The sequence below is a fragment of the Apium graveolens genome, chromosome 11 (assembly GCF_009905375.1).
Source record: "Apium graveolens cultivar Ventura chromosome 11, ASM990537v1, whole genome shotgun sequence".
NCBI lineage: Eukaryota > Viridiplantae > Streptophyta > Magnoliopsida > Apiales > Apiaceae > Apium > Apium graveolens.
Window position 1 is genome coordinate 10822872 of NC_133657.1, and position 26218 is coordinate 10849089.

Below are 26218 nucleotides of genomic sequence, written 5' to 3' on the forward strand. Positions count from 1 at the left end.
AGGAGTGGAACATATCATCATTTGTGCATTATTACCTTTTGCTGACCCCGTATATATAGATGCTTTCGACTCGAGTATATTGGAGTCGATGACTTTGAGATGCTGATGGGACTGCACCCTTTTTGCTTTACTATAGTTCCGAGTTTCTGGAAATATATTCATGTTGACTTTATGATCTTTAGATCACTTATGTAGTAGAGAATTTCCATGTATTATATTTTAGGCGATCATTCAGATGTATTGCCGATATTCCCGAAATATGGGTAAGACTGGATATTATGTATTTGTGCATGTGACTTTTATGATGACTATGGGTTATATATATCATGATCATGCATTCACCATGAGATTATATTATTTATCTTTGTGCATGATGTTATTACTGTTGCATTAACATCTGAGCATACTATCTTAGTGAACTTGTCAAACTAAAAAAAACTAAGAAGTTTTCATTTTAACCAGCACTAATGTTTTCATAAATAAACTTATTTAAATATAATCATTTTATAAACTCTTTTGAGGCAACTCAAAAACTATTTTACCAAAAAAATAAAGAATTCATAAAATCAAGATTTTCTTAATTAAATATTCTCACTACGATTACTCTATATTTAAAATGATTTATTTCCATCACACAACAAAATAATGTTTAACTTTTTCTCAATTGTGAAACCTGTTTTATTAATTTTAAACCAAAATTGTTTTCAAACCAACATGATTTTAAAATGTTTTTTAACCTAATCCATAATCTCACTTATCCTTAGACCACAACGTCATTTCTTCTAATTAACTTATCCTTCTACCATAACCTCACTTCTTCTCAATTAATAACAAGCTTCTTTTTATATATGATATAGTTTTCTCTTACTTTCTATTGCAAGTAAAATGTTGTGGGATCCATATATTCCTATTTTATTTTTAATTTTTCTAGCTATCTTGTTAATCTATATAAGAATATATATGTTTATACCTCTAACCCATCATGTCAAGTTAAAGTGTTTGTCATGGTCCGCTCTCAATCATCATCTTCCACGAATATGAAACATTCAAAGGAATATTATAATTTTATTTTAGTATGCTCCCAAGAACATGTAAAAATTAAATTACTCTAGATTGATATTTGAATATGTGTTTAGTTATATGAATTTTATTTATAATGGGTTAATTAAATAAAAGATCTACATGGAAACCCTAAATATACAAAGTGGAAAAATCTACAAATTAGTTAATAAAATTAAAAGTATGACATCTAAAAATTAGTAAAAACTTTATATATATCATTAAATTAGTCTTAAGTTCCAAGTTATAACTTTGCACTGGTTATAAGATTTGTAGTTACTAATTAATTGTACTAGTAGTAATCTGTTGGTTTTAACATATATAATGCATTAACATAAGTGAACACTTTTATGATATGACATGTAGCACTAAATTTATGTGCCAAGTAGTAGGTCAGCTACATATTTAATACTGAAAAATATTCAAGTTTGTATTAATTTAATTTTTATATATAAGTTTATCATTTATATTATGTTAATATAAGTATAAATAAATTATTTACACGAAACAATGAAGAAAATATTGTTCCCGAAAAAATAATTGAATTGGATCAAGGAGTGGAGGACGGACATTAGGAGGTCACTTCAAAAAATCGTGGGTAATTTTATGATTTCCTAAATTACTGCTTACAAATAATAAAAATATAGGAAGGAAAAATGCTAAACTTTATATATTACACAAATATTAAAATAAAGATAAATGCAGAAAAGTTTATTGCTTGTATTGATATGATAGCCAAGTATATATAGGATGTTACATGATAATATTTACAGATGATGATAAAGATTGATTATAACAAAATGAAGTGATAATATTTAAGATAATATTTAATCTATAGTTAATACAAATCTGATACAAATGCTAAACACTTGTTCCTATATTGTCGTTGATGCTCCTGGCAGTGAGCAACTGATAACTTTAACACCCCCCGTCAAGTTGGAGCCGGGGAAGAAATGTCAACCACGCCCAACTTGGGAAGTAATCGAGTTATAGTATCGCCACCAAGTGGTTTGGTAAAAATATCAGCGAGTTGATCAAAAGAGCGAATGTAAGATGGAGAGATAAGACCAAAGAGAATTTTCTCACGAATAAAATGACAATCAATTTCTATGTGTTTTGTTCTTTCATGAAATACCGGATTTTTGGCAATATAAATAGCAGCCTGATTATCACAATAAACTTTGAATGGCGTAGGTGGAGGAAATCCAAGTTCTGATAAGAGAGTGTGAAGCCATTGTAGCTCCGCAGTGAGAGCAGCTAGAGAACGATATTCAGCCTCGACAGATGATCGAGAGACGGTTGGTTGCTTCTTTGTTTTCCATGAAATAGGACTAGATCCTAACATTGTAAAGTAACCGGTTGTAGATCTACGAGTGGTTGGACAACCCGCCCAATCGGAATCAGAAAAACCAATGAGAGAAAATATGCTGGAAGAAGATAAGAGTGTACCTCGACCAATAGAACCCTTAAGGTAACGAAGGACTCTATAAGCAGCGTCCATATGAGACGAACATGGATTTTGCATAAATTGACTGAGCGTGTTAACTGCATACTGAATGTCCGGACGAGTGACAGTTAGATATAATAGACGGCCAATGAGACGTCGATAAATTGATGGATCTGGGAGTGGAGTACCATCATCTGGACGAAGATGAGTGTGTTGTTCCATTGGAATAGGAGAAGGTTTAGAACCAAGCATTCCAGAATCAGATAAGATATCAAGAGTGTATTTTCGTTGACATAAAAATAAATCCTTTTTAGAAATCGATTCCAAGAAAATAACGAAGAGGCCCGAGATCCTTAATTGAAAAGGATTGAGCAAGAAATTGTTTTGTTTTGGTAATAAAATCATCATTATTACCAGTGATAATAATATCGTCAACATAGACGAGGACAAATATAAAGATGTTATTACGAAGATATGTGAAGAGACTATAGTCTGAAATGCATTGACGAAATCCATGAGCGACGAGAGTGGATGACAATTTGTCAAACCATTCACGAGAAGATTGTCTAAGCCCATAAATGGATTTATGTAACTTACAAACACGAGTATCACCAACTTGAGAAAAACCTGGAGGCATTTGTATGTATACTTCTTCATGTAAATCGCCTTATAAAAATGCGTTGTTCACATCAAGTTGGTGTAATGACCAATTGTTAATAACAGCGATGGAGAGAAGAAGACGGACTGTTACTAATTTTGCAACTAGAGCAAAAGTATCATGATAATCGATTCCTTCAATTTGCGTATATCCTTTGGCAACTAAGCGTGCCTTATAGCGTTCAATGGATCCATCAGAATGATACTTAATTTTATAGATCCATTTACATCCGATTGGAGTTTTACCTGCTAGTAATGGGCAAAGGGACCAAGTCTTGTTAGAAATAAGAGCTCGAATTTCGGCAGACATCGCATCACGCCATTTTGAAGATTTGACAGCTTGAGAAAAAGTTCGAGGTTCATCATGATCAATGACCTTGGTAAGGAATGAACGATGAGAGGGACTAAACTGATTCCAAGAAATATGATTAGCTAATGGAAAAGATATAGAGGAATCATTAATATTACAAATATATTGACTGAGATGGGATGGTGGACGTCGCATCCTTTGGGGGCGTTGAGGCGCAATGACCGTTGACGGTTGAATGTTATGACTAGAAGATTGCGTATCTTCATTAACCGGCGAAGAATCAAAACCAGGAGATGGCGATTCTTGTGAATCGATAGGATTATCCATTTGAACAAAATTTGGACTTGACCAAGGTGCGAGATGATCATCATCCAGAGATGTGATAGTAATATCATTAGACTGTGCCTTAGCAGGAACATCACGATATGGAAAAGTTGATTCATGAGAGATTACATCGCGAGAAACATGGATACGACGAGTATCAGGGTCATAAATTCGATACCCTTTTATACCATAAGGATATCCTACAAATATGTAAGGTTTAGCACGCGCATCAAATTTATGTTGAACATGCATGTTCTTAACGAAGCACAAGCAACCGAAAACTCGTAAAGAGGAGTATGAAGGAACTTCTTCAAATAATATTTCATATGGAGATTTAAAATCCAGAAATGGTGTTGATAATTTATTAATTAGATAGGCAGCAGTGAGTACCCAAAATGATAATGGGAGGTGAGCTTAAAAACGTAAAGCTCGAGCGACATCTAGTAAATGACGGTGCTTACGCTCCACAATACCATTTTGTTGAGGAGTGTAGATACAACTTCGTTGATGAGTGATTCCATGGGTACTAAACCAATTTTGAAAAGTAGATGAAAGAAACTCGGACCCATTGTCAGACCGAATGGTTTGAAGTTGTGGAAGAAAGATGCCACCATTTCCAGTATTAATTTGAGATACTGGAAGACTGAATTGACGTTGAATTTGATTAAAAAAATGGGTTATTATATGAAAAGTTTGTGACTTAGTTTTCATTAAGTAGACCCATGTGCAGCGGGAAAAATCATCCACAATTGTTAAGAAAAATCGTGATCCATTATTGGAAGGTACCGAAAAGGGTCCCCAAATATCAATGTGTAACAACTCAAATTTTTTAGATTTACGTGTTACACTTAAAGAAAATTTATTTCGAGACTGCTTAGCTTTTGGACAAACATCACAAATAAAATCTTTATTGCCATAAATATTCTTGAATTGTCTACAAAGAAAATTAAAACGAGAATCACAAGGATGTCCCAGGCGGGAATGCCATAAATCAAATTTATTTAACTGTCGAAAAGAAAATGCAAAACTTGGATTTGAAACGTCTTCTAAACGATAAAGGCCATTTTGAAGTTTACCCCGACCAATCGTCGCCTTCGTTAAATGGTCCTGAAATAAACATGTTGAGGATGAGAAAATTGTATTACAATTAAGTTGACTCGTTAATTGTGAAACAGACAATAAATTAAATTTAAAAGATGAAATATAATATACATCTTTGAGAATGAGTGAAGAAGAAAATTTAATAACACCAATATGAGTTACTGATGCATGAGTACCATCAGGTAATTCGACCGTTATAATTTTATTTAATGAATGATATGTAGAAAAAAATGACAACGATGTGCATATATGATTTGATGCTCCTGAATCAATTATCCAGGAAGAAGTCATACAAGATAGGATGGTACCTGCTAAAAACGCGGAAGGAGAAATAGGAGAAACAACGTCTTCCTTGGCGAGAAGGGCAACAAGTTTATTGTACTGGTCTTGAGTGATTTGAGGACTTGTATTAGTGGGAACTGGAGCAATAATAAAGGCTGAAGGAGTAGGACTTGGTTTGCCAAGTTTATTCGGAAAACCATGAATCTGATAACATGTGGCCCGAGTGTGTCCATGTCGATTACAATGATCGCAAAAGGGGCGTTGACATTTTCCAGATTGTCGGGATTGTTTTGAAACCTGGAGAGCAGCAGATTCGATTGCAGGGACTGAACGAACATTAATTTCTTGCTGCTTTTCTTCTTGACGCACAAGATTATAAATGCGTTGAGTAGATGGAAATGGTTCCATGAGTAATATCTGACTGTGTATAGCGGAGAAGCTGTCATGAAGTCCTTGCAGAAACTCCATTGCACGATCTTGATTTTGTTGTTCCACGATATTTTTCGCGTTGCCGCATATGCATGGAGAAGGGGATGTGATACTGTTCAATTCATCCCACAAAGACTTGAGTTGAGTAAAGTAGGAAGAAACATTCATACCTTCCTGTTTTAGAGCTGAAATAGACTGCTTCAGTTGATAAATCTTAGGCATATTGGACAGGGAGAAACGCTCCTTCAGATCTGTCCAAACTTGAGCTGCAGTATCAGCATAGAGAATGCTAGGCCTGATTTCAGGAGAAACTGAGTTGAGAATCCAGCTGCTGACTAGATCATTGCAGCGTTGCCAGTTAGTAATATCAATACTTGATGTTGGTTTTGGCAGAGAACCATCAATGAAGCAATATTTGCTTTTGGCTCGTAGAGCCATGGTAATGGCACGACACCATGAACCATAATTGTCACCCGTTAAAAGCGGAGTAACGAGGACTGTAGAAGGACTATCAGAATGATGAATGACGTACGGGTTGGATGGAACCAACGAAGTGACAGGATCGACAGGCACCTGTGTAGTAGCATAGTAGCAGGTGGAGTGGTTTCATCGGACATGATGAATGACAAGAAAAAAGTCTGATGTACTTATTTAGGCTCTGATACCATAAAATAAAGATAAATGCAGAAAAGTTTATTGCTTGTATTGATATGATAGCCAAGTATATATAGGCTGTTACATGATAATATTTACAGATGATGATAAGGATTGATTATAACAAAATGAAGTGATAATATTTAAGATAATATTTAATCTATAGTTAATACAAATCTGATACAAATGCTAAACACTTGTTCCTATATTGTCGTTGATGCTCCTGGCAGTGAGCAACTGATAACTTTAACAAATATGTTGTGAAGTAAATTAACAAAATTATTAATAAACCATACAATTGTAATGTTGAGAAAATATTATTTCCTCTAATCAGTTCATTTAATTTTTTTTAGGTGATGTACGTGGTGATAACATCCTTAACTATTATTTCAGATATGAGGTTGTTGCCGAAAATATGACTACAAACAAAAAAATCTCTTACAAGATAAGTCCCTTTATCAGGAGTTATTACATAATTATTCTAACACTATTTTGGTTCAAAACATTTACAGTTGAATCAGAAATTATTTCAATTATTTCAATTATTTCAATTATTTCTATCGAAAGCCCAATTTGACCTAATAACTATGGATTTTCAAATGCCAACACAAACTAATCTTAAGAGACACATTTGAGATTTTACAAAAAAACAAATTAAAGAATACAAAAGAATAAAAAATACTTAAGTAAAAAATAGAAGAAAGAAATATAAAATTTTGTACGTATTTCTTTTTTACCAAATTAAAGAATGTGAACTTCACAATGGTAGAAACTTTTTTTTTTGAAGAAAATGATAGAGTGGAACAAATATAAAATAGATCAAATAGCTAATCTCCGTGTTTTGCATAGACCATCAACTAATATGTTGAATAATATATATTTACATGTACCTGGGTCATCACGATCTCAATACATCCTTAATCACTAAATCAGATAACACTCACAAATAAAGGAGAGGATAAACCACTCCCACCAAGGAGAGTAAACAAACTGAAATTTTAAGTTCAAATTTTAGACCTGAAACAAGAAACTTAGAAAAAAATAATCATTTTAGGGTCAAATCCAATATATCCATCTTGAATTCAAGATGAAAGAAAACCTAAGCTCCTATATTTAGATCTAAAAATAAATTAAATGCAATTCTGGAAGGTCTGCAATGGCTTAACTCTATGAACTATGATAAGGTGGTAATTGAATCAGATTCTCTCATCACGGTGCAAGCTATAAATTCTTCCTCAGACAATTTTTTAGAAGTGGGTTTTATCTTGGATGCCTGCCGTACTATTTTTGCTTCTAGACCAGGCTATTCAATCTCTTTTGTTAAAAGGCAAGCGAATAGGGTTGCTCATTTAGTAGCCAAATTACCCTGTTCTCTGAATTGCCAAAACTTTCTTACGCCTCCTTCAGGTCTGTTGTTGGAGGCTCTTGTGGCTGATATTTCTGAGTAATGCAATCTGCTTTTATTCAAAAAAAAAAAAAAAAAAAAAATAAATTAAACAAACTAAATAGATAAAGAATCTTTCTTGAAAAGACATTTATACTAAACAATAATAGCTAAACATGAGTATAATTTGTAGTTTGGTTAACACTGATTTTGATAATCCATTTTATAAAATAACTAGCTTTATACCCGTACGATGCATGGTGTGATTTATAAATATTTTATAATATTCATATAATTTTTAATTTTTTTTTAAAAATTGCTTTGTTTGTTAATTTAGTTTTATATTTTAATTTAATTTAATTTACTTTTAGTAGTAGTAATATATATAAATATATATAAATATATATATATATATATATATATCATAAAAATAATTTTTTTATTTATTTTAGTGAAATTATTTTTTCAAACTTATTTACAACTATATTTTTGCAAAATATTAACTTCAATAAATCTAAATATTTACTTTTTGTGTAATTTTACATTATATTTGCTGATTTGTATTTAATTTTTTAGCATAAATATTGGAAATATTTGTGTAGTGATTTTGAAAAAAATGCTTTACATTTAATTATCATATTACTTTTAAATATATGATTCATGTAGTAGTTTACATTTAATTATCATAGTACTTTTAATTATCATAGTACTTTTAAACTTTACATTTGTATTTTAATTTTTAATTGTAATAGTTTATTATTATTATTATTATTATTATTATTATTATATTTCTTCCTAATTTTTATATTTTATAGGATTCATGTAGTCTAATTTTTTTAAAGTCAATCCGTAATTTTCTTATTTTATAAAATGAAACAAAATATATATAATATTTATCCCTAAATACAATCTAAATGTGTTTATCATTTTATAAGATAAAAATTATAATTATTTATTAAAATATGTTTTAAATCAAAATTGCCCATTTCAATTTTTTATAAATGATACTACTTCAAACTGATAAATAAATGATTTGTTGATTGTTACTTATATATATTTTTATTAAGATAAATTTTGCTTGTATTATATATATAACACTTTTAACATTATTTTATATCATTTAAAAATATATAATTATAGTTTAATTTCTTAATTAATTACCTATTATATTTTTTATACATATTATTACATATTATAATAAAATATTAGAATAAATATAATAAATATAATCTATAATTTATTTTAATAGATTTGTATTTCAATTTCTCTAAAGTTTTTAAAAGACAATCCGTAATTCCTCATTTTACAAAACGTAATAAAAAATATAATATTCGTACCTAAATATACTCTAAATATTTTCCTTATTTTATTAGACACGAATGAAAATCATCCATTCAAAAATATTTGAAATCAAACTTACCCATTTCAATGTTTTTTAAAAAAATGATACTATTTTAACCCGATTATAAATGATTTGTTATTTGTTACTTATATTTATTTTTATTAAGATAATTGTTGCTTTTATTATATATAATTATATTTCAACTTCTTAATTAATGTGTGTTATACATATTGTTCGATATTATAGTAGAATAATAGAATAAATGAATAAATATAGTCTATATTATACTATACTTTAACACATGCACCCCTCGACCAAACCATACTACCCAAACCCCCTACTCCAGAGTATATATAGGGTATATACACGTGGCATATTAATAAATGAGTAAAATCATACACGTTACTTCAAAAACAAACAATACACAAATATTAATAAATGAGTGAAATCATACACGTCGAATATTAATAAATGAGTAAAATCATACAGGTGGCTTCAAAAATAAACAATACACGAGACTCTCTCAATAATCAAATGCACATGGACTCTCTCAACGATTCAGACTCTCTCTGCAATTCACACTCAGCTCTCTGCGATTCATTCAGCACTCCATCAGCACCACTTAGGTAAGGTTGATCTCTGTTATGATTTCAGGACAATTTCTGTTGGCCATCCTTGATCGATTATTTAGATTATGTATATGCAATTAGGTTCAAAGGAATCTTAATTTGGATTTAAGACTTCTATGTTACATAATTTCTCATGTGAAATAATATATGACTTTGAATATGCTTAAATTTGCTTATTTGGATAAACTAATACTTGTGTGTTTGTTTATGCCCAGTACAATTGTATATTTGTCTGTAATTGTGTGCATAGTACAAAAGAGGAGTTAGATTACAAATTTATTCTGGTTATGCCAGAAAATTATAGTATTTAGAGCAGAGTTGTACCTAACTGATAAATCCAAGGGTGTTGTTGGAGTTTTGCAAAAAGCCGAAGAGATACTTGAATGGACGCCAAATGGTCACTTTCTTCAACAATTCATCAATCCTGCAAATCCGAAGGTTTACTTACACCAGTATTATATCACCTTAAGTGACATTAGCAGGGTATAACTTTTAAAATATAATACTGTACAGATACAATATGATATTACTGGTCTAGAGATATGGATTGGAGCTGCAGGTAAAGTGAATACCTTTTTTGCCGGAGTAGGCACTGGAGGTATTGTAACTGGTAGTGAGAAATTCTTAAAGGAAAAGAATTCAAACATAAAAGTGAGAGCTTTTCCACGTAAATTATATCCAATGACACAAAGAAAGATCTTGTTTGTGCATGTTATATAGCTTTCATCTATTTATGTAGGTATATGGTATTGAACTTGTTGAAAGTGCTATCTTTAATGGAGGAAAACCCAGTATGTTCAATGTCTTATGATTGTCTACGTAATTCTTACATGCTTGCAAATATTTATACAAAACTGCTATTAGACATTCATTTGAGTAGATTGCTATTGGATCAAATATTTTAATAAGTTAGCAGGTGCTAACAAGAAATGAGTTTGGGGCCTCAACTTATAAACAGTCTGAATGCCCCTGGTAAATTTAGGCAGTCATGTAAATAAATTTGGTTTTGGCTATAGCCTGTGTAGTAAACGGTCAATTATATTTTTACATCAAAAAGCAGGAACCAATCTTTGGTGTGTATTTTTATCTAATGTATATTATTATATTATAAATTTTAAAGTCATTTTGTCTGAACTTTATCATTTCATGCCCTGTTCAGTCCCCTCAGTCCTCAAGGTGCAGAGCCAATATAGAGCCACATATATATTAGAACAACTAAACTGCAATTGAAAAGGTTGAATAGTAGTATTTGGTGGTTTTATTTTTATGGTGGCTTTGTTATTAATATAGTATATACCAATAAAAATTGGGGAGGTGTTGTGGCGCCCTCCAAACCTGGGTCAGAAGTTTGGGGTCCATAACACACACACCATATATAAACCTGTTTATGAATATAATAATGTATATGTTGTGAATATGTTATGTACTTGATGATCACTTAAGCAAAATGTCTAAGTAGATTTTACTTAGTGAAATTATGTAGCTCTCGACGGATAAGAATTATAGTCCCGACGGATAACTCATTATAGTCCCGACGGATGATTAACTTATTATCCATCGAGTGAGTAGCTTATGTAATAATAAGTTTGTAGCACAGTGATGTATGCACCTTTGTATAGAATCTGTAGTAGCATATAAGTCATGTTGACTTTAACTAGATATGCAGAATAGGTTGATTAATTGTACATAAGCAATGTCTTGTAATTCTGTATAAGTGAAATGAAGTCGAGTGCTAAAATAGCTACCGACGGATGATTAACAAAGCCTTCGACGGATGATCAAATGACTATCAATGGATGTTTAACATAGCAGTCGACAAATGATCAATCATGTCATCGACGGATGATCTGAAAGTCGACGGATGATCATATCAAGAATTCAAACATCAGTTGAACAGTGAAAGCTGACACACAGCCGTCGAGTTGGATACAAACACACTGTGGAAGCCCATTAACTGGGTAATAGAGGACGAAAAGCAGCAAAGATCAAGACTGTTAGATTTTATATTTGTTCAGTCTTTTTGACTTTGTAATCTTGGTAATATATAAACCAAGAGAGTAGCAAATAGAAAAATGACTGAGATAGCTGAGAAACACAAAAACAGAGAAATCTTTGTAAGCATAATCTTTAGCATTTCCTGTATTCTCAGTAGTTCCATTTTGTAAGCAGCTGTGAGCATTTCTGCACACAGAGTCCTCTCGATATATTATATATATATATATATATCTCTGGTGGAATTGTTTAAATCCACCAGAAAGTTTTTAAAGACTCTTGTTTTTAATTACTTATGTTTTGATTCATTCAAGTTTACATTCCGCATTGTGCTAATCAAAACAAATATATCTATAATCGAGTTGAACATTTTTATTTCAAGAAAAAGGTTCAAGAATTCCATTTAACCCCCCTTCTGTAATTCTTGCTATATTGTTAAGGGACTAACAATTGGTATCAGAGCAAGCTCTTAATCTACAAAGAGTTTAAAGATCAAAACAATTCAGCAAGATGAACAAGAAAGATGTTGGAGTCAAGATTCCTTTTCTTGATAAAGATAATTACATCATTGGAAGGTAAAGATGCATCTTCATATGCTTTCTCAAGATGAGGCCTATGTGGACTGCATAGAAAGAGGCCCTCATGTTCCAATGAGAGCTGCAACAGGAAATGAGCCATATGTTCCAAAGCCAAGGCATGAATGGTCTGATCCTGACATTGAACAAGTCAGGAAAGATAAAAAGGCCATGAACATTCTGTTCAATGGTGTGGATGCAGACATGTTTGATAACATCATCAACTGCAAGACTGCCAAGGAAGTTTGGGACACAATACAGATAATCTGTGATGGTACTGAGCAAGTAAGAGAAAATAAAATGCAGCTCCTGATTCAGCAATATGAGCATTTTCACAATGAGGAAAGTGAACCACTCACTGACATTTTTAGTAGATTCCAAAAACTACTAAATGCTCTTAAGTTGCATAGAAGAGTCTATCAGGCTAAAGACTCCAATCTGAAATTTCTCAGATCTCTTCCAAAGGAATGGAAACCAATGACAGTCTCATTGAGAAACTCACAAGATTATAAGGAGTTTACTTTGGAAAGACTGTATGGCATTCTGAAGACCTATGAGCTTGAGATAGAGCAGGATGAAAGAATGGAGAGAGGAAAGAAGAAAGGAGGATCCATTGTACTAGTTGCTGATCTGGAAAAGGAGAAGGAAGTGAAGATGGAAGCTGTGGAATCAACTTCAAAGGTCTGTGAAAGCAAGGGTAAGGGGCTAGCTGCAGAAAATGAAGATTCATTGAGCCAAGATGACATGGAGGATATTGATGAGCACCTAGCATTCCTTTCAAGAAGATTTGCCAAGCTCAAGTTCAAGAAGAACTTTGGAGCTGCCAAGCCAAATAAAAACATGGTGGATAAATCAAAATTCAAGTGTTTCAAATGTGGCTTGCCAGGGCATTTTACAAATGAGTGTAGAAAGTCAGATTCCAGTAAGAAAAGATTTGAGTCTGTAGATTACAAGCAAAAATACTTTGATCTACTCAAACAAAAGGAAAGGGCTTTTATTATACAAGAGAATGACTGGGCAGCTGATGGCTTGGATGAAGATGAAGATGTCAGCTATGTCAATCTAGCCCTAATGGCCAAGTCTGATGATACAGAGACAAGTTCCTCAAGCAATCAGGTAATCACTACAAACCTTGCACATTTATCTAAAGCTGAGTGTAATGATACCATAAATGACATGTCTACAAAATTGTATCATTTGCGTGTTACACTTAAGTCCCTCACTAAAGAAAATGCTAAAATCAAAGAAAACAACTTGTTTTTGAGTGAGAGGAATAATGTGCTTGAGTCTCAGTTTGTTGAGTTTGAGAAACTAAAAATTGAGTGTAGGATTGCCAAGGAGGAATTAACCGAGTCCTTGAAAAAGGAAGAAATTTTAAAGAAGCAGCTCGATCATGAACAAGAGGTGATTAAAGCATGGAAAACATCCAGAGATGTTCATGCTCAAATCACCAAGGTTCAAGGAATTGAGTCCTTTTGTGATGAAGCCTGGAAAAAGAATAAGGAGAAACTAGAACCTATTTTGGTAGATGGGTTGCTAACAGATGTAGACTCGACGGATGATGAGGACTATCCGTCGGATAACAAAAAGTGTTATCCGTCGAATGATAAAAATCCTCATCCGTCGGCTGTAAGCAAACCCATCAGCAAAGCCAAATTAACCAAGCTAAATGATAAGTATGGGTCTGTTTCCAAGAACTTTGTTTCAGGAGAATCAAGTCAAGCTAAGAAAGGGAAAAAGGGTAATGTCGGTCACATGACTGTCAAACAGTTAAGTGACAGACTTGAGAAAATAGAGGTAAAAACAGAGACTAAAAAGAAAAACAATAGGAATGTTAAAGTAGGGATTAAAAAACACAATAACTACACACCTGATAAATATGCTCCTAGAAAGATCTGTGTCAAGTATGGTAGTGTAAATCATTTGTCTGTTAATTGCAAATCTCCCATGTCTGTTCAACCTCAATTTCCTAACATAAATGCCATGCCGCCCATGCCTGTTAATGCTATGCCTACACAGAATATGAATGCACAGTTTGCTAATATGCCATTTGCACCTAATCCATATTATGCTGCATACAATATGCCTCAAATGCCATTTAGCATGCCTTACTGGAATAACATGTTTGCACCAAGCATGCCATTTCCTGTTAGCCATAACATGCATGATAATTCTGTTGCATCTAGTGGTTTCAAAGGCCCAACCTAAATGACTAAGGAAGAATCTGAAATTCCTAAGTCAAATGAGTTAAAACCTAAGAAACAGAAGAAGAAAGCTAACAAGGCAGGACCCAAGGAAACTTGGGTACCAAAATCAACTTGATTTTGATGTGTGCAGGGAAACAGAAAGAATCTTTGGTACTCGGATAGTGGCTGTTCAAGACACATGACTGGTGATTCTACCCTGCTCACAGAGTTTGAAGAGAGAGCTGGCCCAAATATCACTTTTGGAGATGACAACAAAGGTTACACTGTGGGATATGGCTTGATTTCAAAGGACAATGTCATCATTGAAGAGGTTGCCTTAGTGGATGGTCTCAAACACAATCTATTGAGTATCAGCCAGCTTTGTGACAAAGGCAACTCAGTAACCTTCAACAAAGAAGCCTGTGTTGTGACCAATAATCAAAACAACAAAGTGGTTCTCACTGGTGTGAGAAGAGGAAATATGTATCTAGCTGACTTCAACTCAACTAAAGCAGAATCTGTAACTTGTCTTCTCAGCAAAGCAAGTCAAGATAAAAGTTGGCTATGTCACAAAAAGCTATCTCATTTAAACTTCAAGACTATGAATGAGCTGGTAAGGAAAGAGCTAGTTAGAGGCATTCCTCTAGTGGAGTTTACAAAGGATGGACTGTGTGATGCCTGCCAAAAAGGGAAGCAGATTAAAGCATCATTCAGGAAGAAACTTGATTCAGCAATTGAAGAGCCTCTGCAACTGCTTCACATGGATTTGTTTGGACCAGTCAATGTATTGTCAATTTCTAAGAAAAGATTTTGCCTAGTAATTGTAGATGATTTCTCAAAGTTCTCTTCGATATATTTCCTAAAGTCTAAATATGAAGCTAGTGAAATCATCATCAATCACATAAGGCAAGTTAACAATCATCCTGATTTCAAAGTTAGAAGAATCAGGAGTGACAATGGAACTGAGTTCAAGAACTATGTCATGAGAGCATTTTGTGAGGAAAATGGGATCTTGCATGAGTTTTCAGCAGCAAGGACTCCACAACAGAATGGAGTAGTGGAAAGAAAGAATAGATCTCTTATTGAAGCTGCAAGGACAATGCTTGAAGAATCAAAATTACCAACATATTTCTGGGCTGAAGCTGTAAACACTGCATGCTACACTCAGAACATCTCTCTGATTAATCAAGCAAGATGCATGACACCTTATCAATTGTTCAAGAACAAGAAGCCAACTCTAAACTTTCTTCATGTCTTTGGCTGTAAATGCTATATTCTGAGAAATCAAACTGATCAAAATGGGAAGTTTGATGCTAAAGCAGATGAAGGAATTTTTGTTGGATATGCTGTTGGTAAAGCATATAGAATCTACAATCTAAGAACCAACATTATTGTTGAATCTATGCATGTTTTGTTTGATGATAAAAAGATTGAAGGACTAAAAGATAGAGATTACCATGAGAGCCTCAAATTCGACAATATTGAGATGGTCAGTGATGAAAGTGATGATGAGAGTGATCAAGAAACAGTGTCTAAGGATAATGCAGACAAATCTACCACAAATGAAGCACAAAACTCAACATCCGTCGAGTTACATAATGCTTCATCCGTCGGAAGGCAATCTGTATTATCCGTTGGAAGACAACCTGCCTCATCCGTCGGTACTCAAAATTCACCATCCGTCGGGTTATCAAAAGGAGCAGGAAGTCAAGGCAGATCACCCATAGAAAGTACCCCTATCTCAAATCAAAGATCCACAAACTCAGGGGGAGTTTCTAGCAATCAAAACTCAATCACACATCAAGACAACATTGAGGTCTCTTCATCTAGGGCTAATCTACCTCAACCAAGGAAATGGACAAAAGATCACCCCTTTGAACTGATTATTGGTGATGTTTCTTCCAGAGTTCAAACCAGGAGAGCAACTCAAGAAGAATGTCTATACAACAGCTTTCTGTCAAAGGAAGAACCAAAGAAGGTAGAAGAAGCCTTGTTAGATCCTGATTGGATTTTAGCTATGCAGGAGGAGCTAAACCAATTTGAAAGGAATAAAGTATGGAAGCTGGTACCCAAGCCTAAAGGAAAGAATCCAATAGACACCAAATGGGTATTCATAAACAAGATGGATGAAAATGGAATAGTAGTAAGGAACAAAGCAATATTGGTTGCTAAAGGCTATTGCCAGCAAGAAGGAATAGATTTTGATGAAACATTTGCTCCTGTTGCAAGACTTGAAGCCATCAGAATCTTCTTAGCCTATGCAGCCCATGCCAATTTCAAGGTCTATCAAATGGATGTCTAAAGTGCCTTTCTGAATGGAAATTTGGAGGAAGAAGTGTATGTTAGTCAACCTCCTGGCTTTGAAGATCCAAATTTTCCAGAGTATGTCTATTATCTACTGAAAGCACTTTATGGACTGATGCAAGCACCTAGAGCCTGGTATGACACTTTATCAAAGTTCCTTTTGGAAAATCACTTCACAAGAGGTACTGTAGATAAAACTTTATTTTTCAGAAATGTTAATGGCTCTAGCATACTTGTTCAAATTTATGTAGATGATATTATTTTTGGATCTACGGATGAGAAACTTTGTAAAAAGTTTGCCAAACTGATGCAAAGTAAGTATGAAATGAGTATGATGGGAGAACTAACTTACTTTCTTGGTTTACAAGTTAAGCAAGTCAGTGATGGAATATTCATTAGTCAAACTAAATATATTTTTGACCTTTTAAAGAAGTTTGATCTAATGGATTGCACATCTGCAAAAACTCCCATGGCTACTGCAACTAAGCTTGAACTAAACACTACTGAAAAGTCTGTGGATATTTCAAGCTATAGAGGCATGGTTGGCTCACTTCTATACTTAACAGCTAGTAGGCCAGATATAATGTTTGCTACATATTTGTGTGCTAGATTTCAAGCTGATCCTAGAGAGTCTCACTTGATAGCTATTAAGAGAATTTTCAGATATCTCAAAGGAACACCAAAACTTGGCATTTGGTATCCTAGAGATTCTGGTTTTGATCTAACTGGTTATTCAGATGCAGATTATGCAGGTTGCAGAATTGATAGAAAGAGCACAACAGGAACCTGTCAATTTTTAGGAGACAAGCTTGTGTCCTGGTTCGGTAAAAAGCAAAATTCAGTTTCTACTTCTACAGCTGAAGCTGAATATATTGCTGCTGGCAGTTGCTGTGCACAGATTTTATGGGTGAAAAATCAATTGCTAGACTATGGTTTGCAAGTTGAAAGGATTCCTATTTTCTGTGACAACACAAGTGCAATTGCCATCACTGAAAATCCAGTGCAACATTCAAGGACAAAGCACATAGACATCAAGTACCATTTCATAAGGGAACATGTAATGAATGGTACTGTAGAGTTACATTTTGTTCCAAGTGAGAAGCAACTTGCAGATATTTTTACCAAGCCACTGGATGAATCCACCTTTTCTAGGTTGGTAAGTGAGTTAGGTATGCTTAATTACTCTTGAATTTATCTGAATTATTTTGCAAGTTGAAAAGTAGCCAGAAATTTAGCTGATTTTTACTCTTGAATGAAATTTTGGCTAAGTCAAAATTTGCATTTCGACGGATGACTATTATCCATCGGGTTGAGTCATCCGTCGATATACAAATTTGTTAGGTCCCAATGTGTTTGTAGAAGGGGGGGTTGAATACAAACAGTACCGAATAATCGAATTAAATGCGGAATAAAAAATTGAAATAAAATTCAAGTTAAATAAAAATATTATTAAACTTGAAAGGTATTACAACAACTGTATCGATTACAAGATCAACCATCACAGAACATTTAAAAGATTAATATTATTAATAATATTATTAAAAATATTATTAAACTTGAACCTGTATCACAGAACATAGGGCAATATAGAGAGATAAAATGTACTTAAGATCTATAATGAATGAAAATTATACATTTAATCTTTTGAGAGTAATGATGTACAATAGTGATTTCAAAAGATTTTACATGAAATAAGAAATCACTAATGTAGAAAGAAGTTTGATTTACTCCTAAAACTCACTGCACATATAAAATAATATGATTGTGCCTAGTGATTAGAGAGTTATAAATATGACGATTGCTTGAGCAATACAATAGTTCATACCAACCTGAAGTCAGATCGTGAAGAAGAGATTGCATAGTCCAATAGATCTGCAGCTGCAAAGTCCATGAACTGTGGTGCACTAACTTCCTCTTTTGACTCACCAACCAGGAGTACACTTGTACACATCTTACTAGAGTCCAATTCCAAGTGTAATGTGCAGCAGGTGCCTGATATGTCGTAATATTCTCAAGTCTCGTCACTGGTGCTATATGTTAGATACTGCTTCCTGATAATAACCTAGCATAATATACAAAATTTCACTGATAACATATCCAGCTTGCAAACAGCCATATCCCTCAGATAAACCTTTGCTGTTATCTCCAAAGGTAACCAGGGGGCCAGCTTTCTCAACCACATTTGATAGCAGGGCTCTATCTCCGGTCATATGTCTTGATGATCCACTTGTCAAGAATCCACACTACCGGTTACATCTGTATACTGCCCTGCACTTCAAATGGATTAGACCTTCTTCGGAACCCAAACTTGGTTGGGCCCGACATACTTGTAGAATTGTCCTTTGCAGGCAAAACAACATTTTTAATTTTAATGGTCTCAACATCCTTAATGACTGAACATTTGACCTTGTAAACAGCCTTAACAAATTTTTGTTTAGGCTTAGGCATAAATGTCTCCTTTCTAGCCTTAGAAGGACTAGCAGTCGTAGACCTATCATGCTTCTTGTTATTCACATGCTGACGAGGAGTAGTCTTATCATTAGAAACATGCTTACCATTAAAATAAGCATACATCATATTAAAAGCACAAGACATACAATTAGAAACACCACATACTTTATGAGAGATATTAATAGCAGGCAATTTATGCATGGTAGACATGGTATTTTTGTTATCCAACTCATGTGTGTCTGAGTTAGTCTCAGTTGCTTTCACAACTTTGACTGGAACTTTCGACACACTCGACTTGGAAACAACCTTCTCATTAGCAAGATCTTCAGCACGTATTTCTTCTTGAATAACAGAAGAGGTCGCATCAAATGGTTCAGCAATTGATGCTTTATAGAGGGGTTCATCAACACCCTTAAGCACATGTGGTACTTCCCTCCCTTTAGCACAAACATGAGGAGGGGAGTTTATGCCTAATTCTCCAATAGCAACATTGTAATCATAACCTATTCCAGATGTTTGATTAACAGCTTGCTTATTGTAGAACTCTTTAGCCTTCGAACAAGAATTGAAGTAGGCTCTAACCTTAGTCTCAAGACCGGTGATCTTGTCTTTGAGAATAGTTTCGATTTTTCTATAACAGTCAACTCTATTCTCTAGAAAAGATACTTGTTCTTTTAACTTGTCTTGATTAATGTGCACAAGTCTTAATTCATTGACCTCTTTCTCAAGGTCTTTGATCTGCTGACTTAACAGTTCATTATCACGATGAGCACAATCTAAGGAACCTCCTAGATGATAAACTAATTCAGCATCAGTATATTTTACCTCTTTTCTTGACGATGAAGCTTTTCCATCAATAGCCATAAGAGCAAGATTCCCTTCTTCTTCATCTTCACTGTCAGTATCATCCCAGCTTCTTCCCTTTGCCAGATAAGCCCTTTCAGAGTTACTCTTCTGATTTGAATCATAAGAGTTCTTCCTTACTTGCTTTGGCTTCCTACATTCTGTGGCAAAGTATCCCAACTCATTGCAGTTATAGCATCTAATGGTGCTCCGATCAACCATCCCTGTTTTGTATCCACCACTACTGGTGTTAGAGGATGAAGATCCACCTGTCTGGAATCTGTTGTAGTTGGACTTGTACTTGAACTTGGGATTTCTCATGAATCTGACATTGGAGAATCTCTTGACAATTTGGGCCATTGACTCATCTTCCAATTGCTCCAGCTCTTCCAAGGAATAAAAATCATCACTGGATTGATTTGTAGTAGGAGGATCATATTCTGCTACTATCACATTTTCCTCAGCCTTGGAAAACTGTACCATTCTCTCCAACTGTTGAGATTGTTGTTGTTGTTGACCTTCAGCTACAAGAGCAGTAGATGTGCTGACCATTCTATCTTTCCCGTAGACTTCCTTCTGCTGAATCTGCTCTAACTCATAGGTTTTCAACACACCATAGAGTCTATCCAAAGAAATCTCACTCAGATCTCTAGCTTCTCTAATGGCAGTGATTCTATGTTCAAGATGAGTTGGCAGTGTTAAAAGGAACTTTTTGTTGACCTCCCTGATTGAGTAATATTTTCCATTTATGTTCAGGTTATTGATCAATGCATTGTACCTCTCAAACACTTCAGAAATTCCTTCTCCTGGATTTGATTTAAAATGTTCATACTCAGAGGTTAGGATCTCCAACTTGTTCTCCCTAACTTCCTCTGTGCCTTCATTAATCACCTCAATAGTTTTCCACATGTGTTTGGAATTTTTACAGTTCATCACATGTCTGTTCATCAAGGGATCAAGAGAATCAATTAATATTAATTGAAGGCTGGCATCCAAGGAGGCTTCTTCCTTTTCAGCAGGAGTAAAATCTTCAGGCTCTTTTGGATAGGTTCTAGCTTTGGTAATCACAATATCATCTTCTATCACCTCTGGTTCAATAACCATCGGAGTTTTTGGACCCTTCTTTAACAAGTTCAGATATTTGGGATTTGCAACTTGTAAAAATAATAGCATCTTCTTCTTCCACATGATGTAATTTTCTTTATCAAATAGTAGAATTTTAACGGTTCCAACTTTTTGTGAAGTCATTATGAATTTTTGAATAAATAAAAATTCAAGGAGTTGAAAAATCACAAAAGTCTAGGATCTTGATTTGTTCGTTAATCAGAAGGCTCTGATACCAATTGTTAGGTCCCAATGTGTTTGTAGAAGGGGGGTTGAATACAAACAGTACCGAATAATCGAATTAAATGCGGAATAAAAAATTGAAACAAAATTCAAGTTAAATAAAAATATTATTAAACTTGAAAGGTGTTACAACAACTGTATCGATTACAAGGAATTAATCTCAAATTAATTATTACAAATCTAGAATAAATTCGACATGAACTTTTTCTATTTTTGCAATAATTAGAATCAAATGCTAAAAGCGATTTGAGATTAAGTTCTAGGGATTTTGATCCGCTAGATTGTTACACAAGAACAAGATAAAGATTTTTAGTGGTTTGGATTTAACTTTATAAACTAGAAATTTGATCTTGAAGTTTGCAGATGAAAAGATGAAATATTGCTGCTTGTTTTTCTTTTCTGCTTTGTTCTTGACTTCTGTGTTGTGGATAAAAATTGTTGAATGGCTGCTTCTGTCTTTTTAACCAATCAACAGAATGGAATGAACTGGAATGACAATCCCATAGCTGGTAGGACTTTCGGTGAGACTATCCTTTGAACTAGCAAGACAATCTCAACAGCTAGCAAGACTTTCGGTATGACAATCAAATGAACTAGCAAGACTATCAGAATGAACTAGCAAGACAATCCTCCTCCAGTGTAACTTTCGGTGAGACTATTGAAAATGGCCTGGCATGACAATCGGTATGACAATCCTGATTGTCATGCTAGTTCATTTTCAATTGTCTTGCTGATTTAATGCAGATTTTAATCCAATTAAAATTCTGAAAAACCTTAATATTAATTCAGAATTAATTAATCAATTAATTCAATTAATCAATAAATTAATCTTTGCAGATATAATTTATTTTCTTAATTAAATTATATGACTTAATTAATTAATAGAGAATTAATACTAATCTTGAGCAGCAACCATTCTTCTGAAAATCTTCTGAAAATCACTGTCAATTATGAATCAATTCCACCACTTCAATGTTGACACTCGATGTACTGTCTGGTTCATGAGTGACTAATATACAAATAGGCTATGACATATGCCTTACAAAATTGTAAATAATAAAATCAATTATTTTTCTGGAATCTTTTAAAACTCGACGGATAACAGTTTATCCTCATCCGTCGAAGTGTCTAAATCTTAACCGTTAATTTCCTGAACATTATCCATCGAGTATACTTACAGTTTGTAAGCATTACACGACGGATAATGGGTGGAATTTTTACAGTTTATTTTAAAACGACTAATTTAGGCAATTTCTATTGGATAATTTACTTCTCTTTATTATTTTTATCCGTTGTTTTTGTGCAAAGTATAAAAGCTTATTTCATTCTAATCATTTTCTTTTATCATTCTCAAATTCAACTGTGTTTATTTCATTCTCTCTCAAGCAAAAATCCTCTTTCTCTTCAAGCTTTTCTTCTCTAACAATGGCACCCATAGTAAAGATCATGTCATAGACTGGGTTCATCTATGAGAAGAACAACTTCACTGCTTTGGTCAATAAGGGTATTCAACAATCAGAGGACTATCACAAGATGATGGACTTCGTGAAGAACTGCAAGTTAAGTTTTGCCATGCTGGAATCACCCACAATTTATTGTGAAGTTGTTGAGGAGATGTGGACAACAACAATCTACAACTCTACTGACAAAACCATCACTCTGACCATCAAAGGTAATGAATTCTGTATCAATAGTGATGTGATAAAAGCATGTTTCAAGATTCCTGATGATAATGTAACTTCACCACACACTGACACTGATTTGATCAATATGCTTAATTTCATGCATTATGCACTTCCTACTAATAAGCTAAGTGAGATTAGAAGACTAGGTCTTAGGAAGGAATGGAGTTATTTGTGTGATATTGTACCTAAAGTCTTTTCTGGAAAAATCAGTAATTTTGATTCTGTGAACATTTTCATGCTTAACATGCTATACTTGCTAGTTACAGATAAATTTTACAATTTCAGTGACCTTGTGGTGTATGAGTTAGGTTTTAAACTAGGTGACTTAGCCAAAAGAGGAAAGAATGTTTACTATGCTAGATTTTTTTATGCTTTTGGCTAACCATCTTTGTCAAGAGATTGTACTTGAGAACCCAGACAACAAATTGGCTTGTTGGGTTCAAGAGAGAAGAATCATTGCAGACTTGAACAGAGCCAACTATCACAGGGATGTGCCAATGTTCTATTTTCCTGTAATGCTGATACCTCAGGTAAGTAAGGTAAGTTCATCCATACCCTCAACTATTCCAATCTCCTCTATTTCTTTGACTTCAGGCATAGCTATGGCAACTGTGACAATGACCAAACAGTTGCCTACTAAAGCTGCCAAAACAACTGCAATTTCCAAATCCAAATCAAAGAAAACCCCCTCCGGTATCTCTCAAAAGGTACCAGTTGAAAAATCTACCAAAGCCAAAGAGGGGAGTGTGAAGGAGGGTAAGATAGGTGAGGGAAGGGGTGAACATCAAAGAAACCCCAAGGATAAGGTTGGAGAGTTGCGTGAATCCCAGCCTAGCCACACTGCAGTTTCCCAACAAACTGTAGTGCTTAAAAAGGACAAAAGCTCTCTTCTAGCTGCATCCTCCCAAAAGGATGTAGCTATTGAACAAAGATCTCATCCAAGAGCACAGGCCAAGAGGGTTAGGGACACAAGCTCACCCCAAACTTACACTAGAAAGAAGAAATCCAAAATAACTGGGGATGCACAGGGCACACACTTAGTGCAAACTGGTGCTAAAGACACAGTCCCTGCACCTTCTCAAATTCAATTTGATGTGGCTCCAATAAATGTGAAGTCACAGCCAAAATCTCTCATTATAGAAGCCACTGAAACACTATACTCACCAACTAACTCACTGGAAGTGGACATGATAAACACTTCAATTCCTGATTCCCCTTTTTTAACTCTGTTAGGGAAGCCAAAATCTAGTGCAAGTGAGCATCATCTTTTAGATGATTTGTTGGCTCACTTGCCAATTCATTCAGATTCTATTGTGACATCTGTGCCTCAAATAACTTCAATCAACACAGAGTCTACAATAGTTTCTCTTCCCACCTCATTCACTTCTACTCTCTCGATGGATATTGCTCATCCATCGAGTAGTGATTGTATCCCAACGGATAAGCTTAACAGCAGTTATCCGTCGGATAGCTTTACCACTCACCCGACGGATATCACTTATCCGTCGAGTGTCTCTGCACAACTTCAAACTTTAATAATTTCAAGTGCAGAAGACTTAGTGGTAATACAATCACTATTAGGACTGAGAGAGGAGAGTGCATTGAGTGAGAGGCTGGGTTGCTCCCAGGAAAAAGGAGAGGAAAAGAGTGAATCTCAGCAATCCATTCATTCAAGATTGGTAAAAGTGAGTGAGAGGAGTCCCACCTTAGTAGGTGAAGGTGAGGGTGTGAGGGTGGGGAGGCAGGGTGAGACCCTGATGCAACAAAAGAGAGAATATGAGAGAAAGGCAGGTACAGGAGAAATAAGGATGAAACCAGCCATTGCTAGTGAGTCAATGATTGTGGATGATGCTGAAAAGGAAAGACAATTTCAGCAACATTACAAAGCTGTAATTGATAACATTTCCTTGGATGCTGACACTTTTACTCACCCTGTTTCAGCCTATCAATTGTTGGCTGCTCAGGGCAATGTGGAGGCAGAGCAGACTTTGAATTTAGTGCACACCACAGAATCTCTTCAAAGAGATAAAGCTGCTGTTAACAGGATGCCTTCTCAAGCTGGAGAGCCATCTGAAGAATTTGGAGTAAATTCTGATGATGATGACTCTGGTTCCTTGGATGGAAGCATGAACTTAGGGGGAGCTGAAGGCCCAAGTTCTGCTTTAAGTTTACCTGAATGGGCATGGGCAAAGGAATCTACACCAGGACAATTTGAGGTGTCCTTGGTCAAGCAAGTAATAGCTATTCAACAGGCTCTTCAGGAAACTTCAGATGCTGGTACCAAGGCTGTTCTTCAAACTCACCTGGACTCTCTACATCTAATGAAGATCCAGCACTTAAGACATAATCTCAGTGTGGATGAATTGAAAAGGGATATAGCTGACTTGAAGACCTATAACTCTGAGAAGCTGGATTCAGTAATGCCATATGGTACCATGTAAGATCTATTACTGAGATTAAGGAGAGAATCAGATTCTGACAAGAAGATAGCCAAGCTGGAGAATAGAGTTCAAGTTATTGAGAATTCAGTGGCTCTACTTCTTCAAAATCAACAGACTCAGACAAATCTTCTTATGCAACTGGCTAAAGCACAAGGCCTAACTCCTCCACTTGATGATAACAAAAAGGGGGAGAGAGAATCAAGTAAGGGGGAGAAAGGACCAACTGAGGGGGAGACACTTCTAGTTCAAATCAGCAAAGTAATTGTACCTTCAATTACTATCTCCAAGCCACCAGTTGCAGATGGTATAGATCTTATCAATGCAGCAGCAGAAAATTTGAAAGATGCTGATAAAGGAAAGTTGACTCTGATCAATTGGAAAAAGATTGATGAGGAAATACAGAAAAAGTTTGAATTAGTCAAGGAACCAGTTCAGTCAGCCATCCATCACTCTCATGTCAAGCCAATCAGTGTGAATGAGATGAGCATGAACTATCTGGAGAAAGGACAATCTTCCTACATCAAGAGTATAAAGGCTGGGATAATTCTTAAACCAAGGGCAAACTATCCAAAGTCATCTTTAAAGAACCCTATGGATACTGTGTATGAGACACCCAAGCCTGATGAAAAGAAGCTTCTGTCAAGATCTATTGTCTTCTACAAAGATCCAGCTGATTCAGCCTCAAGAAAGAGAATTGCAAAGATATTCAGAAATGGAAAGGAAATTTGTGTGGTAGCTGGACATCCACAATTTGCTCATGCAAAGAAAGAAGAAAA

General features: G+C 34.6%; 1 pseudogene; it reads right to left on the bottom strand.

Moving 5' to 3' along the window:
* Nucleotides 1–1990: 1990 nt before the first annotated feature.
* The window catches only part of LOC141695335 (uncharacterized), a 36438-nt pseudogene continuing 12210 nt past the window's right edge, over nucleotides 1991–26218 (bottom strand).